Source organism: Bombina bombina, chromosome 3, assembly GCF_027579735.1.
Source record: "Bombina bombina isolate aBomBom1 chromosome 3, aBomBom1.pri, whole genome shotgun sequence".
Lineage (NCBI taxonomy): Eukaryota > Metazoa > Chordata > Amphibia > Anura > Bombinatoridae > Bombina > Bombina bombina.
This window is the reverse complement of record NC_069501.1, coordinates 1,274,969,643-1,274,987,960: the sequence shown is the minus strand read 5'-3', so window position 1 is coordinate 1,274,987,960 and position 18,318 is coordinate 1,274,969,643.

The following is an 18,318-nucleotide window of genomic DNA, read 5'->3' as shown; positions in this document are numbered from 1 at the left end:
GAAATCGGGAGTTGTCCCAACCCTGGAGGAATGGACCCACGCGGTAGATGAGTTGCTTATATTAGAAAGATTCCACTATTTTAAAATCAATTAGATAGACACACATGAGATGATGCTGGCTGCATGGAGGGGCACCGGCTTATAGACAGAATAGATCCGAACGGCGTATAATTAAGAGTACGCCACCTAGCAACCCCCCCTCCCCCCCTTCTCCCCCCTTGAAACTCCCCTCCCCAAACCCGCCCCCCCAAAAATTATATATATATATTTTTTTGACACACAGTTATATGTTATCTCTGATGTTAATAAGTTCAGAAAAGTTACCAGGGGAAAGAGGGTAAAAGGGGAAAAAAGGAGGGAAAAAAAGAAGAAAAACAAGCTTTCAGAACATAGAAGTTTATTATATTAAACATTTACAGGTGAAAAAAAAGTAAAGAAAAGTAGTTGATTGCACACTAAAATGATACAGTTCTGTAAACATTTGATAATATTTATACAAGATGTTTGTGTACTGCTTTGACTCCACTGTATGCAAAACCTGTATGCACAAATACTCAATAAAGCTTGTTAATAAAAAAAAAAAATAATAAACCAAATTATCAAAAATAAAAAACAACAACTAATCCCTATGAATATAAAAAGTCCCCCCCAAATAAAAACACCACCTAATCTAATGCTAAACTACCAATAGCCCTTAAAAGGGCCTTTTGTAAGGCATTGTCCTTAGATAAACAGCTTTTACCTTCAAAAATACTAAGACCCCCCTCTAACAGTAATCCCCCCCACCCACCAAACCCCCAAAATAAAAAAACAAACCCCCCCCCAAAAAAAAAGCCTAAATCTAACCCCCAGATAGGTACTCATGGTTCCTGAAGTCCGGCGGTGAAGTCTTCTTCCAAGCTGCGATATCTTCTATCTTTTTACAGCCAATAGGATTTCAGTTGCTCTCATCCTATTGACTGATTTGAATTTGTAGACTAAAATCAGCCAATAGGAATGCAAGGTACCCCATGTTTAAATGCATACCTTGAATTCAATCCTCAGTGTGCGGCGGTGATCATATGAAATGGATCTCCACGTTTCATGGCTCCGCGGTTGCCGGTCTTCATTTCCGCGGTCGCTTGTCTTCAGTTCCGCGGTCACCGGTCTTCATTTACTTGCTTGCGCTGGCTTGTTCCTGGAAGAAGATTGAAGATATTGCCGCTTGGAAGAAGACTCCACCGCCGGACTTCAGGAACCGCGAGTACCTATCTTGGGTATTGATTTAGGCTTTTTTTTTTTTCTTTTTTTTTTTAGATTAGGGTTTTAATGGGCCTTTGAAAAATAGTTGAATGCCCATACAAATGCAATGGGCAGTTTAGGATTTTTTAGTGTTAGTTTTTTTTATTTTGGGGGTTTGGTGGGTGGGGGTTTTACTGTTAGAGGGGGGACTTAGTATTTTTTAAGGTAAAAAGCTGCTTAACTTAGGGCAATGCCCTACAAAAGGCCCTTTAAAGTGCTATTGGTAGTTTAGCTGTAGATTAGGGGGTGTTTTTATTGGGGAGGCTTTTTTATTTTCATATGGCTAGATTTAGAGTTTGGCGTTAGCCGTCAAAACCAGCGTTAGAGGCTCCTAACGCTGGTTTTGGGCTACCGCTGGTATTTAGAGTCAGTCAGGAAAGGGTCTAACGCTCACTTTGCAGCCGCGACTTTTCCATACCGCAGATCCCCTTACGTCAATTGCGTATCCTATCTTTTCAATGGGATCTTTCTAACGCTGGTATTTAGAGTCGTGGCTGAAGTGAGCGTTAGAAATCTAACGACAAAACTCCAGCCGCAGAAAAAAGTCAGTAGTTAAGAGCTTTCTGGGCTAACGCCGGTTTATAAAGCTCTTAACTACTGTGCTCTAAAGTACACTAACACCCATAAACTACCTATGTACCCCTAAACCGAGGCCCCCCCCCACATTGCCGCCACTCTATTAAATTTTTTTAACCCCTAATCTGCCGACCGCACACCGCCGCCACCTACGTTATCCCTATGTACCCCTAATCTGCTGCCCCTAATACCGCCGACACCTACATAATATTTATTAACCCCTAATCTGCCGCCCCCGCTATCGCTGACACCTGCATATTTTTTTTAACCCCTAATCTGCCGCTCCGTACACCGCCGCAACCTACATTATACCTATGTACCCCTAATCTGCTGCCCCTAACACAGCCGACCCCTATATTATATTTATTAACCCCTAATCTGCCGCCCCCAACGTCGCCTCCACCTACCTACAATTATTAACCCCTAATCTACCGACCGGACCACACCGCTACTCTAATAAATGTATTAACCCCTAAAGTCTAACCCTAACAAATAGTTAAATATGCAATGCAGTTATAGCACACTGTAAAAATATTCAGTCACTGTGAATGTTAAACTGTCTCTGTTTAAAGACAAAATGATAGCGTATACGTGACGGTATCAAACTGGTAATGACGTGTACACAGTGAGTGTAGTAAGTCCTTATTATCAAAAGGTGGAACTGTAGTAATGATAAAATGTGCTGGTAATGCAGAATAAACGGCAGTTAAGTAATGCATGTAAATCACGGTGCAAAATAAGCCAGGTATTCTCACCACCTCTGCCGCTTATGAAGCTCCACCTTAGGACGTCCTGTTAACAGGTAGGGAGACGCTCCTCTGGTTCCCGGATGCACAGGCAATGAATATAAAACAAAGAAACCTGTATTGGGACTGAACACATCCACAGGGCGATTGGTGCAGGTAAAAACACAAACTTTATTGTAAGTAGTACAACAATCACAGGGTGCAATCAAGCTCAGGAGTGAACTAAGAGCAACTGAAACGTCTGCATTACCAGCAAATTTTATCATTACTACAGTTCCACCTTTTGATAATAAGGACTTACTACACTCACTGTGTACACGTCATTACCAGTTTGATACCGTCACGTATACGATATCATTTTGTCTTTAAACAGAGACAGTTTAACATTCACAGTGACTGAATATTTTTACAGTGTGCTATAACTGCATTGCATATTTAACTATTTGTTAAAGTTGGGATACTTCTGTGTTCCAATTAGCTCCTAGCAGTTTTACGAGTCCAAAACATGGCGGAAGCCATTTATACCAGCCGCAGGGCGAAGTTCAATTCGCTGCTACAGGGTGCTAGCTCAGGAGGTGAGACTCCAGAGGATTTATGTTCCATCTTTGTACTGAGGGAGAAAAAGGAGGTCAATGAGTTAAAACTCTGGTGGGACATTGAGTTTTTGAAACTTTACATCAATGAGAGTAAAATACCCAGAGGCTTGAGAATGAAAAAGTATCCTGCATATGCCTCACAGCGCTTGGAGTTTATGACTGAATGGAACAACACTCTAAGCCAATGTTCACTTACATTGATGGAACAGCTTCTAAAGGATAAGGAGCTGGAGTATACAAAAGCCTGTCAGGAACTAACCGACATTAAAGACAGCTGTGAGCAATTTACTAATGATCCAAAGTACAATGATTATTCAACCCAGTTGGAAACAACTTTAAAGAAACTTGACGATGAATTAACTGAAACTAAGCTCAAGAAGTATCATAGAGATTGCAAAGATTATGAACTCAATATCGTTTACAGTTGGAATTCAACAAGACGAAATATGAGGAGCAAAAACAAGAAAAAGGTTGCAGATAAAAAAGTCACCTTCTCCAGCTTCGAAACAGATGTAAGTGACGAGAGCCCACGAGCTTCTACTCCTATCAGTGACAAGGAACAGAGCCGAGCTTCCGAACCAACAGTCAAACCTAAGAAGGGGTCATCCCACAGATCTATTGAAGACATCACATCTGTTGGATACACTAGTAGTGTGCATGGAGCAAGCAATGGCGCTTCAAAAAACGATCATCCAATAGAAGTCAGCACGGCTACTCCGGCGAGATATCCAAGCAGAAAACCGCCAAGGGGAAGGGGCCATGTCTCAAAGAAATAAGTAACATATATGAAATAACCCAACATGAAGATCTTAACGTAGTAAATCTGTCATGTATACCACTGAAGAAGGAGGAATTATCTGTTCTTTCAAAAGGCTTAGGATTTGCACCTAGCAGGGATTTCAATCTCTTTCAAACCCTTGTAGACTTTAACAGATTTACTAGGAAGCTCACGTTAAAGAGACATTTTGCCTTGGCGGATCGCAATATTGGTCAAGAACATGAGGCCGGCTTGACAGCAAGCAACACTCAGGAAGGAGAATCAATTAATGCAAACTTGAACATTATTACCACTACTAATATTGGCATAGATAGTCTCAATTTTGAGGATCAATGCCAAATTGTTAGTTTATTGTCGCTTGAAAGTGAGAGTACACGATCCAATGTAAATAATTCAAGCATACCTAACATCAACATGAGCTCAGGCAAACATTTCTATCCTATACAAATGAGGGGTGACTTTATTGAGGTCTTTCAAAGTTTGGTAGAAAGAGATTTACATGCACTAGCGAGGGAAACGAACATTAGTTCATTACATAGTTACGGCAGGAGTAATAATCTTTCTAAAAAAGACAAAAATATCTTGAAAAAGCTACAGGATAATAAGGATCTCATCATTCAGAATTCTAATAAGGGTGGCTGTATAGTTATACAGGATAGGGCACAATACACCAGGGAGGCATAGAGACAGCTCAACGATGACATTACAAAAGGTTAACATTTAATCCTACAAATAGATTTATTGCTGAACTTGATAATTTTTTAGACCATTTTGTCCAGCAGGGTGTTATTACTAAATACAAATCAGATACATTTAGAGTACATTTCCCCATTACACCAGTCTTCAAACACCTGCCCAAAATCCACAAATCTAGGGAGACTCCTCCAGGACGCCCCATTATTTCTGGAGTAGGGTCATTTGGGGAGAAATTGGGGTCCTTTATCGATACAGTCCTACAACCCATTGTTCAGACAACTCCAGCATACCTCCGTGACACCAAACATCTATTAAGACTGCTGAATTCCATACATGTGTCTGATGGTGATATTTTACTTACTATCGATGTTACATCATTATACTCTTGTATACCACATGATCAGGGAATAAAGGCACTGCATGCTATGCTTGAAATGTACACTGCATATGATGAGAAGTTTATTGGATTTGTATGTGATGGTGCAAAATTTCTTCTGAATCATAACAACTTTACATTTGAAGGCACCCATTATGTTCAGAACCAGGGCACCGCCATGGGTGCAAAGTTTGCACCATCATATGCAAATCTTTACCTAACGAATTTTGAATTTCAAAAGATTTTCCATGATGACAACCCTTTTAAGTCGAGCATTACGTTTTATAGGAGATTTATAGACGATTTGGTCATAATATGGAATGGGGACATTGACACAATAGGAGAATTTGTGGAATATTTAAATAATAACCATTACAATCTAAGGTTTACTTATTTAGCATCTAAGGATAGTATATCCTTTTTCGATATTACATTAACATTGGATAACACTTCACATTCCATTAAAACTTCTACATTCAGAAAATCCACCTCAGGGAATACAATCTTATGAGCAGATTCACATCATCCAGTACACCTCAAGAAAGCTATTCCTAAGGGGCGATACATGCGACTTAGACGCAACTGTAGTAGTATACATACATACAGAGAACAAGCACAGTCCTTGTCTCAACGCCTCTTAATAAGGGGATATGATGCCAGCTCCCTTGAAAAAACTAACGGTGAGGTGGAAAAAATGAATAGGGATGAATTATTAAAAGATGTTCCAAAAAACAAACCTAGTTCTAAGTCTCCTATAACTTTCTCAACCAGCTACAGTAGACAATTCAATTGTATTAGTAACATTGTTAAAAAATATTTACCTGTTTTAGAGAGAGATGCCCTCTTACATGATTCTTTAAAGAATCAGGGCATTAGAATAGTCAGCAAAAAAGCTAAAACTATTGGTAATCATTTATATCGAGACTTTTCAACCAAAGGAACTAACTCCTGGTTACAACCGACAAAGGGGTTTTATAGATGTAGAACAATCCCCTGTAAGAGTTGTGAATTTGTCACTACGGGCACTGAATTCAAGTCCACGTTCTCAGGAAAATTGTTTGATATAAGATTTAGATTAACTTGCAATTCAAGATTTGTGGTCTACTTAATTAATTGTAACATTTGTTGCAAATAATATATAGGTAGGACCACCAGACTCCTCAAAGACAGGATCAGAGAGCATTTGCTTTCTATCAAACATGATCCACCCTCCACACCTGTGGCTAAACATTTTGTTGAACATTTCATTTCTATGAATATTCCTATCAATGATGCTAACCTGAGGACTATGTTTAGATTTCAAGGCATAGATCATGCCCCTCATGATATCAAAGGAGGAGACAGAATGGCTCTCCTTAACAGGAAAGAGGCTTTCTGGATTTTCAATCTATCCACAGGTGCACCTCAGGGTATGAATAAAATTACTGACCTTAGATATTTTGTAGACTAGAACTGCTTATTCACCCTTAGGAAGTTAAAATCCCATAGCCCCATGGAAGTGGCATATTTTGATATGTATTCAATAATCATGTTGGTCCTGGCCTTTATTTGTTTACTCTATATAAAAACCAGAGCCTCGCTCTCTTCACCTATCCTTTAATGTCTCTTCCTCCAACTTTACTCACCCTTGCCACTATAGTTTTATAAGATATAGGCTAATCCTCACTTTACTGTATATAAGTAAGGGCCTTTTACCCTAGTTAGTAGTAATATTAACTATAGCCCCACAAGACACTAGCCAGCTTTTCTCCTAGCCCACATCTTGATATAAACAATTAGTTTTTTTTTTACCCCTTTAGCAGAAGCTACGAACCTATTAGATTTCTTAAATTTATTATAGTTACTCCTCACCTTGTTTTTACAATATTAATATTTATTAGTTCAATTCTTATTAACAATAGGTTAGGTTTAACACATTAAGTGCACACTCAACTTTACCATTCACTCACAGAGTAGGATTTCGTTATATCGTTATTGAGTAATTAGATACACCAGAACGTTATATATATTACATATATCTATAAATACTTTATCCATTTGGGCAGGACCATTAGAGTCAAGAATCTAATATTTATTAGTATTCTGTACACCTTCTATTCATGCATTTTTAAACATGCATGTTTATTTCATTTTCACACTCTCACCTACTCACTTCCCTTTTTGTCTATTCACCATGCAAACACTTTTCTTCTTTCACGATGCAGATACTTATTCACTGACACTGGATGGTTATTTTGGAGGATTTGCTTTTCTTCTTTTTGCTGAATTTCACAAATAAATTGAATTCGATAATTTCAGGTTCAGAGACTTTGGTTCATGTAGTCTGGGTTATAGATGCTGGGTCAGAGGTGCATTAGCTTAGTCTGTAATAATATCCTTTTCCCACATCCTATAGTGGACAGGTGTAAAATAGCTGGTCTCACATGTTATACTTCATTATATCAATATTGCATATTTATATATATATTTCTTTATTTTGTCAATACTATATATATTTTTTCGCAATTATATGTGAGCCGGTTTAATAATCCTTTTCGAGTCCCTTCAACATCTTTAAGAACAATAACATTATTTTTTTAGCTTTTAAAATGTTGCTATTAATGCTCATCTATTACTATTTGGTTGGCGATAACATCAGGGAATATCGAGATCCAATTGTTTATTACTGTTTAACCAAGTCATTTGTATTGTATCTTTCATATGTTACTGTTGCCGATACAAGATTTATACACATGTATTACATAAGATATGATTCTGACTTGTATTATAAATGTATTTGGATATCTCTCATGCCCTCTAGTAACGATTCTCTGCCTGTTGTTATTTGCTGTCCTTTTAACAATAATGAGCAGGTGTTTATATTGTGACGTAAGAGAGATGAGTCTTTTTAAGCTGTGTGTGTATCAACATGTTTAGTCCCTGACGAAGTGCCTACGGGCAGGAAACGCGTGGACGTTTCAGTTGCTCTTAGTTCACTCCTGAGCTTGATTGCACCCTGAGATTGTTGTACTACTTACAATAAAGTTTGTGTTTTTACCTCCACCAATCGCCCTGTGGATGTGTTCAGTCCCAATACAGGTTTCTTTGTTTTATAAGTCTAACCCTAACACTAACACCCCCCTAAGTTAAATATAATTTAAATCTAACGAAATAAATTAACTCTTATTAAATAAATTATTCCTATTTAAAGCTAAATACTTACCTGTAAAATAAACCCTAATATAGCTACAATATAAATTATAATTATATTGTAGCTATTTTAGGATTAATATTTATTTTACAGGCAACTTTGTATTTATTTTAACCAGGTACAATAGCTATTAAATAGTTAATAACTATTTAATAGTTACCTAGTTAAAATAATTACAAAATTACCTGTAAAATAAATCCTAACCTAAGTTACAATTAAACCTAACACTACACAATCGATAAATAAATTAAATAAACTACCTACAATTATCTACAATTAAATCTAACACTACACTATCAATTAATTAATTAAATTAAATACCTATAAATACATACAATGAAATAAACTAACTAAAGTACAAAAAATAAAAAAGAACTAAGTTACAAAAAATAAAAAAATATTTACAAACATTAGAAAAATATTACAAAAATTTTAAGCTAATTACACCTACTCTAAGCCCCCTAATAAAATAACAAAGCCCCCAAAATAAAAAAATGCCCTACCCTATTCTAAAATTAAAATAGAAAAGCTCTTTTACCTTACCAGCCCTTAAAAGGGCCCTTTGCGGGGCATACCCCAAAGAATTCAGCTCTTTTGCCTGTAAAAAAACCCCATACAATACCCCCCCCAACATTACAACCCACCACCCACATACCCCAAACCCAAACCCCTTAAATAAACCTAACACTAAGCCCCTGAAGATCTTCCTACCTTGTCTTCACCATGCCAGGTATCACCGATCGCTCCAGGATCTGAAATCTTCATCCAAGCCCAAGCGGGGGCTGGAGATCCATCATCCGGCTTGAAGTCTTCTATCAAGCGACGGCTGAAGAGGTCCAGAAGAGGCTCCAAAGTCTTCATGCTATCCGGGCAGAAGAGTAGATCCGGACCGGCAACCATCTTCTTCCAAGCGGTCACAAGCGGCCCCATGTTGAAGACCTCCGGCGCGGATCCATCCTCTTCTTGCGACGTCCTAAGTCCGAATGAAGGTTCCTTTAAATGACGTCATCCAAGATGGCGTCCCTCGAATTCCGATTGGCTGATAGGATTCTATCAGCCAATCGGAATTAAGGTAGGGAAAATCTGATTGGCTGATTGAATCAGCCAATCAGACTGAGCTTGCATCCTATTGGCTGTTCCGATCAGCCAATAGAATGCGAGCTCAATCTGATTGGCTGATTGGATCAGCCAATCGGATTGAACTTGAATCTGATTGGCTGATTCCATCAGCCAATCAGATTTTTCCTACCTTAATTCCGATTGGCTGATAGAATCCTATCAGCCAATCGGAATTCGAGGGACGCCATCTTGGATGACGTCATTTAAAGGAACCTTCATTCGGACTTAGGACGTCGCAAGAAGAGGATGGATCCGCGCCAGAGGTCTTCAACATGGAGCCACTTGTCACCGCTTTGAAGAAGATGGTTGCCGGTCCGGATCTACTCTTCTGCCTGGATAGCATGAAGACTTTGGAGCCTCTTCTGGACCTCTTCAGCCGTCGCTTGATAGAAGACTTCAGCCGGATGATGGATCGCCAGCCCCCGCTTAGGCTTGGATGAAGACTTCGGAGCCTGGAGCGATCGGTGATACCTGGCATGGTGAAGACAAGGTAGGAAGATCTTCAGGGGCTTAGAGTTAGGTTTATTTAAGGGGGGTTTGGGTTAGATTAGGGGTATGTGGGTGGTGGGTTGTAATGTGGGGGGGTATTGTATGTTTTTTTTTACAGGGAAAAGAGCTGAATTCTTTGGGGCATGCCCCGCAAAGGGCCCTTTTAAGGGCTGGTAAGGTAAAAGAGCTTTTCTATTTTAATTTTAGAATAGGGTAGGGCATTTTTTTATTTTGGGGGGTTTTGTTATTTTATTAGGGGGCTTAGAGTAGGTGTAATTAGCTTAAAATTGTTGTAATATTTTTCTAATGTTTGTAAATATTTTTTTATTTTTTGTAACTTAATTCTTTTTTATTTTTTGTACTTTAGTTAGTTTATTTAATTGTATTTATTTGTAGGTATTGTATTTAATTAATGTATTGATAGTGTAGTGTTAGGTTTAATTGTAACTTAGGTTAGGATTTAATTTAAAGGTAATTTTGTAATTATTTTAGCTAGGTAACTATTAAATAGTTATTAACTATTTAATAGCTATTGTACCTGGTTAAAATAATTACAAAGTTGCCTGTAAAATAAATATTAATCCTAAAATAGCTACAATATAATTATATTTTATATTGTAGCTATATGAGGGTTTATTTTACAGGTAAGTATTTAGCTTTAAATAGGATTAATTTATTTAATAAGAGTTAATTTATTTAGTTAGATTTAAATTATATTTAACTTAGGGGGGTGTTAGTGTTAGGGTTAGACTTAGCTTTAGGGGTTAATACATTTATTAGAGTAGCGGCGAGCTCCGGTCGGCAGATTAGGGGTTAATAAGTGTAGGTAGGTGGAGGCGACGTTGGGGGCAGCAGATTAGGGGTTAATAGGGATAACGTAGGTTGCGGCGGTGTACGGAGCGGCAGATTAGGGGTTAATAATAATATGCAGGGGTCAGCGATAGCGGGGGCGGCATATTAGGGGTTAATAAATATAATATAGGGGTCGGCGGTGTTATGGGCAGCAGATTAGGGGTACATAGGGATAATGTAGGTTGCGGCGGTGTACAGAGCGGCAGATTAGGGGTTAATAATAATATGCAGGGGTCAGCGATAGTGGGGGCGGCATATTAGGGGTTAATAAATATAATATAGGGGTCGGCGGTGTTATGGGCAGCAGATTAGGGGTACATAGGGATAATGTAGGTTGCGGCGGTGTACGGAGCAGGTGTCAGCGATAGCGGGGGCGACAGATTAGGGGTTAATAAGTGTAATGTTAGGGGTGTTTAGACTCGGGGTGCATGTTAGAGTGTTAGGTGCAGACGTAGGAAGTGTTTCCCCATAGGAAACAATGGGGCTGCGTTAGGAGCTGAACGCTGCTTTTTTGCAGGTGTTAGGTTTTTTTTCAGCTCAAACAGCCCCATTGTTTCCTATGGGGGAATCATGCATGAGCACGTTTTTGAAGCTGGACGCGTCCGTAAGCACCGCTGGTATTTAGAGTTGCAGTGGCGGTAAATATGCTCTACGCTCCCTTTTTTGGAGCCTAACGCAGCCCTTCTGTGAACTCTAAATACCAGCGGTATATAAAAGGTGCGGGGAAAAAAAGCACGCGTAGCTAACCCACCCCTTTGGCCACAGAACTCTAAATCTAGCCGATAGGGATTAGGTTTATTTTTTTATTTTTTGATAATTTGGTTTATTATTTTATGTAATGTTAGAATGTTTTATTTTTGTAATCTTAGATTAATTTAATCATAGGTTTTTATTATTTTTAAGTAATGTTTATTTTTTATTTTAATTGTTTGTAACTTAGTATTTTTTAATTTAGGTAATTGGGGTTAATTTAGGGGTGTTAGGTTAGGGGGCTTAGTAATATAATTAGTTATTTGCATTGTGTGGGTTTGGCGGATTAGGGGTTACTAGATTTATTAGGTTTGTTGCGATGTGGGTTAATGGAGGATTAGGGGTTAATAGGTTAATTAAGTTTATTGTGTTGGTTGGGGATAGCGGTTTAGGGGTTAATAGTTTTAATATTGTAACACGAACCTGCTCAACGGTGCGCTCCTGGGGTCTTTAGGTAGCGAGTTAATAATCCTTTGTAGGCACAGGTAGAGAGAGGGTGTGGGGATCGTGTCCCTAATGTTTGTATCTTCCCAAGTAACACTCTCAGGCGGCAACTGCTCTTCCCAGTGCGTCTGCAAACGCACCCATAACAAATATTGCATCCAAAAGTGGGAAAAGAAATTAGCGCTCCAAGCCCAGATGTATAAAATTCTAAATTTATTCCAAAATACTTAAAAGCATACAGGATAAAAAGCGGTCAGCATAAAAATGTGCAAAAAACAGGTGTGAGAACAGGTGCAAACAGCAAACGTTTTGTGCACTTGCACTTCAGATCTCTATTTATAGCTAATAATCTTAAAGAGACATAACAAACTTAAACAACCTGTAATTTGTATATATGTAAGAGAGCCTATGACAAGAAACCTGTTCTATATGTTAAATATTGTAATACCTAATTAAAGACAGATTATAGGTAAACATATATTATAGGATATCAATGCATAATATTGTTAATACTTATTAGAGAGAATAATTCCTAGAGAAACAATCACGTTTGATTATAAATATACTATATACATGAAGATACCTTATAAGTTTGCAAAAACTCTATGTATGAATTCTTTAAAAGAATATAGTGTAACCTGGACAGAAAGATACTAGTGTTACTAACTCCTTAACAAACTAACTTTGGCCCCTTCTCATATTTAAACCCAAGGTATAAGTATAACACACGGGAGCCTATGACAAGAAACCTTTTTCAGGTATTAAATATTATAATGCCTAATAAATGAAAAAAATTATGGTTAAACATATATTTTGAGATATTATTGCTCTTTAATAGATAAACCTAGGCCCCTTCTCCTATTTAGGCATATCTAAGACTGGAAGATACTAGAAATACTCACTATTTAGCAAACAAATCTAGGCCCCTTCTCATGTTTAGACCCAAAGGATAAGTAGTTTGAAGATTAAACATCCAGAGAACTTCCCTTTTATCAAGAGTCATCGCCCTGTCTCCTCACCTTCTCCAAAGGGGAACAAAATCTATCCCCTGGATAGTAAGAGCTGATGTATCTGAATTATGTAATGTTTTGAAGTGTCTAGATACTGGTGTATCTGAGTATTCATCTTCTATTGAGCGTAAGTGCTCCAGAAATCTCTCTTAATAGTTTTAATAGGTACTTTGCAATATCGGTGAATGGCGGATTAGGGGTTAATAGTTTATTAAGGTATATTGTGATGTGTGGTGATGGCGGTTTAAGGGTTAATCACTTTATTAGGTATATAGCGTTGTGGGGGGTTGGCGGATTATGGGTTAACTAGTCGTAAAGCCCGTTCACACGGGCCATTTTTTGCAGTACAGTGGTCCCACCCCCCGCGCTCTCTCTCTCCCCCCTCTCTTTTGCTCTCTCTCTCCCCCTCTCTTTTGAGCTTTCTCTCTCCCCCCTCTCTTTTGAGCTCTCTCTCTCCCCCTCTCTTTTGCCCTCTCTCTCTCCCCCCCCTCTCTTTTGCGCTCTCTCTCCCCCCTCTCTTTTGCTCTCTCCCCCCTCTCTTTTGAGCTCTCTTTCTCCAAACTCTCTTTTGAGCTCTCTCTCTCCCCCCTCTCTTTTGCACACTCTCTCTCCCCCTCTCTTTTGCACTCTCTCTCTCTCCCCCTCTCTTTTGCGCTCTCTCTCTTCCCCTCTCTTTTGCGCTCTCTCTCTCCCCCTCTCTTTTGCGCTCTCTCTCCCCATCTCTTTTGCACTTTCTCTCTCTCCCCCATCTCTTTTGCGCTCTCTCACCCCCCTCTCTCTCCCCTCTCTTTTACGCTCTCTCTCTCCCCACTCTCTTTTGCACTCTCTCTCCCTCTCTTTTGCGCTCTCTCTCCCCCTCTCTTTTGCGTTCTCTCTCTCCCCCCCCTTTCTTTTGTGCTCTCTCTCCCCTCCTCTCTTTTGTGCTCTCTCCCCCTCTCTTTTGCGCTCTCTCTCCCCCCTCTCTTTTGCACTCTTCCCCCTCTCTTTTGCGCTCTCTCTCTCCCCCCCCCCTCTATCTCTCCCCCTCTCTATCTCTCTCCCCCCTCTCTATCTCTATCTCTCTCCGTTTCTATCTCTCTCCCCTCTCTATCTCTCCCCCCTCTCTATCTCTTCCCCCTCTCTATCTCTTCCCCCTCTCTATCTCTCTGCCCTCTATATCTCTGCCCCCTCTCTATCTCTCTCCTCTCTCTATCGCGTGACCGTGTCCGGTCACGCCCCGTTCACGCCCAGCCACGCCCCCTTCACATCCATTCACGCTTGGCCACGACCCCTTCACGTCGGTCACGCCCCCACTCATGCTGGCCACGCTCATTTCTGCCGCAGATCAGCTAGGGACTCAAAGGCCAGGTGTGTGTTTTTTCTCGTGCTGTCTCTACTGCGCATGACAGCTTCGGACAAAAACACTTGGCCTTTTATATTATTGGATAGGTTAATTCGATGTTTTGCGATGTGGAGGTTGGCTGTTCAGGGGTTAATATAGTTTATTAGTTATTGCGGTGGGGGGATGACGGTTGACAGGTAGATAGATATTGCTCATGCGTTAGGAATTAGTTACTATTTTCAGGGTTTTTGGTGTTCACATACTCAGCATAAGGCGTGCTGCACCTGCCTATATGTGGCAAGGTGAAAATGAAGAAAAATTTCTAAATTTTCGCCTCTTAAATCTTTGCGCTGAATATGTGATTCCGATGTGCGACACCATTCTATGTTAGCTTATGGGAGTCAAAATTGCTGGCGACAGGTGAAATATACGCACCGCATTTATATGTGGCGCTGTATATGTGATACCGAAACTGGCGTTGCCGCATATGTAATCTTGCCCCTAATCTGTTACATATCAAGGGCCCGATCCGATATACGGCGCAGGTTTCAGCGCAAGCGTGGAAACCTGCGCTGCCCGTAGTTTCAGCTCGCAACTCGAGCTATCTTATATACGGCGCCGTCAGATGCTAAAGTGCCGTAAGTCTGGCAAACTAGCGATGTCCAGAAATCTGCGTAAGTACAAATTTCTGGAGTTGCCAGTGACTTACGGCACTTTAGAAACTGGCGCCGCATAAAAAACTGACTAAGTTATAAAATCTCCTGTACTGTCTAACACGCCTCCCAAACATAGCCCGACACGTATACCCCTCTATCCGCAATCCCCCCTCTCACTCCTAATAATAAATATATTAACCCCTAAACCGCCGCTCCCGGATCCCGCAGCCAGCTACATATGTCTTAACCCCTAATCTGACCCCCCTACACCACCGCGAGCTACATTAAATGTTTTACCCCCTAATGTGAGCCCCCTACCCCGCTGCCACCTACATTAACTATATTACCCCCAATATGATCCCCCTACACCGCCGCCACCTATTTAAACTATATTACCCCCTAATATAATCCCCCTACACCGCCGCCACCTATATTGTATGTACTACCCCCTAATCTGACCCCCTTACACCGCCGCCACCTATATTAAAATTATTAACCCCTAATCTAATTCGCCTATACTGCCACCACCTATAATTAAATTTATTAACCCCTAAAATACTAAAATTTCCCTACCACTAAACCTAAATCTCAGCCTACAAATAGCCCTTTTTGCGTGGCATTGCCCCAAAGTAACCAGCTCTTTTACCAGCCCTTAAAAGGGCCTTTTGCGGGGCATTGTAACAAAGTAATCAGCTCTTTTACATGTAATCTAATCCCCCTACACCGCCGCCACCTATAATAAATGTATTACCCCCTAATCTAATCCCCCTACACCGCCGCCACCTATATTAAATATATTAACCCCTAATCTGAGCCCCCTACACCGCCGCCACCTATATTAACTATATTAACCCTAATTATATTAGGGTTAATATAGTTTATATAGTTATTATATTATATGTATTAACTATATTAACCCTAATTATATTAGGGTTCATATAGTTATTATATTATATATATTAACTATATTAACCCTATCTAACTCTAACACCCCTAAGTTAATTATTATTAAAATAAATCTAAATAATATTAATAATATTAACTAAATTATTCATATTTAAAATTAAATACTTACCTATAAAATAAACCATAAGATAGCTACAATATCATTAATAATTACATTGTAGCAATTTTAGGGTTTATATTTATTTTACAGGTAACTTGGTATTTATTTTAACTAGGTACAATAGCTATTAAATAGTTAATAACTATTTAATAGCTACCTAGTTAAAATAATTATGAAATTACCTGTAAAATAAATCCTAACCTAAGTTACAAATGATTTGAATAGCCAATAGAATTACAGTAGCTCTTATTCTATTGGCTATTCAAATCAGCCAATAGAATTAAAGTAGCTCGCATCCGATTGGCTGATTTGAATTTGAAGACTCAAATCAGCCAATAGGAATTCAAGGGACACCATTTTTAATCTCGTACCTTGATTTCCTATTCAGTGTACGGCGGCGATCATATGAAGAGGATCCTCCACGCTCCGGCTCCGGTCTTCAGTTCCAGCGTCGCAGATCTTCAGTTCCAGCATCGCCGGTCTTCAGTTCCAGATGGACGGTCTTCAGCTCCGCGGTCATCGGTCTTCAACTCCTCCGCACCGGCTGGATCCTGGAAGAAGAAGAGGTCGCCGCCTGGAAGAAGACTTCTCCGCCTTGAACAGGACCTTCTCCGCCGGTCTTCAGGACAGGTAAGGAGCACTTGGGGGTTAGACTTAGGTTTTTTTTAAGGGGGGATTGGGTGGGTTAGAGTAGGGGTATGTGGGTGGTGGGTTATAATGAGGGGGGTTGTTCTCTTTTTTTACAGGTAAAAGAGCTGATTACTTTGGGGCAATGCCCTACAAAAGGCCCTTTTAAGGGCTGGTAATAGAGCTAATTACTTTTTGTAATTTAGATTAGGGTAGGGATTTTTTTTTTATTTTGGGGGGCTTTGTTTTTTTATATGGGGTCTTAGATTAGGTGTAATTAGCTTAAAATTCTTGTAATCTTTTTTTTTATTTTTTGTAATTTAGTGTTTGTTTGTTTTTTGTAATTTAGTTTAGTGTATTTAATTGTAGTGATGTCGCGAGCCTTAAAATTTCGGTTCGCGAATGGCGGACTCGAACTTCCGATACTGTTCGCGAACCACCATTGACTTCAATAGGCAGGCGAACTTTAAAACCCACAAGGACTCTTTCTGGCCACAATAGTGATGGAAAAGTTGTTTCAAGGGGACCAACACCTGGACTGTGGCATGCCGGAGGGGGATCCATGGCAAAACTCCCACAGAAAATTACATAGTTGATGCAGAGTCTGGTTTTAACCCATAAAGGGCCTTAATCACCTAACATTCCTAAAAAAAATTTGAATAACGTATTTAAAACATCAGGTAGGATGTTGTATCGATCAGGTAGCGTAAGGGTTATGCACGCTTCACAGTGACAGACCAAACTCCCCGTGTAACGCACCACAAACAACTGCAAACAGTCCATTTGCACAACCACGAGATAGATAGATTTGATAGGTAGATACATAGATTACATAGATCAATAGATGCAATATACATATGATAGATACAAATTACATAGATCAATAGATGCAATATACATTTGATAGGTACGAATTACATAGATTAATCTATGCAATATACATTTGATAGATACGAATTACATAGATCAAAAGATGCAATATACATTTGATAGATACGAATTACATAGATCAATAGATGCAATATATATTTGATAGATACGATTGATAGTTAGATAGATTCGATAGATAAATAGATAGATTTGATAGATATATAATTTCCCTGACAGAGTTTAACAATAAGACATGGGGTCTGGGACCCGTGGTGTGCTAAGTAGTACTATTCTTAGCAGTTTACTACCTGCATTTTTGGAACAGGGAGATGGAAGAAGATGATTGGTCTGTCCTCCTACTTCAAATTTGTCCAAAACACAAGTGGCTGTCTCAAATCAGTCCGGCCACAAGATAGATAGATTTGATAGATAGATATACATGGATTGATAGTTAGATAGAATCGATAGAAGATAAATAGATAGATTTGATAGATATATAATTACCCTGACAAAGTATAATAATAAAACATGTGGTCTGGGACCCATGGTAACTAGGTTGTGTTATGTTGTACTATTCTTATAACTTTAATACCTGTTACTCCCCCTATTGGGGGAGTTCTATATGGCCTTGATTTTCGGAACAGTGAGATGGAAGAAGATGCTTGGCCTGTCCTCCTACTTCAAATTTGGCCGAAACACAAGTGGCTGTCACAAAACAGTATGGCCATGAGATAGATAGATTTGATAGATAGATAGATAGATAGATAGATAGATAGATAGATAGATAGATAGATAGATAGATAGATATACATAGATTGATAGATAGAATCGATAGAAGATAAATAGATAGATTTGATAGATATATAATTACCCTG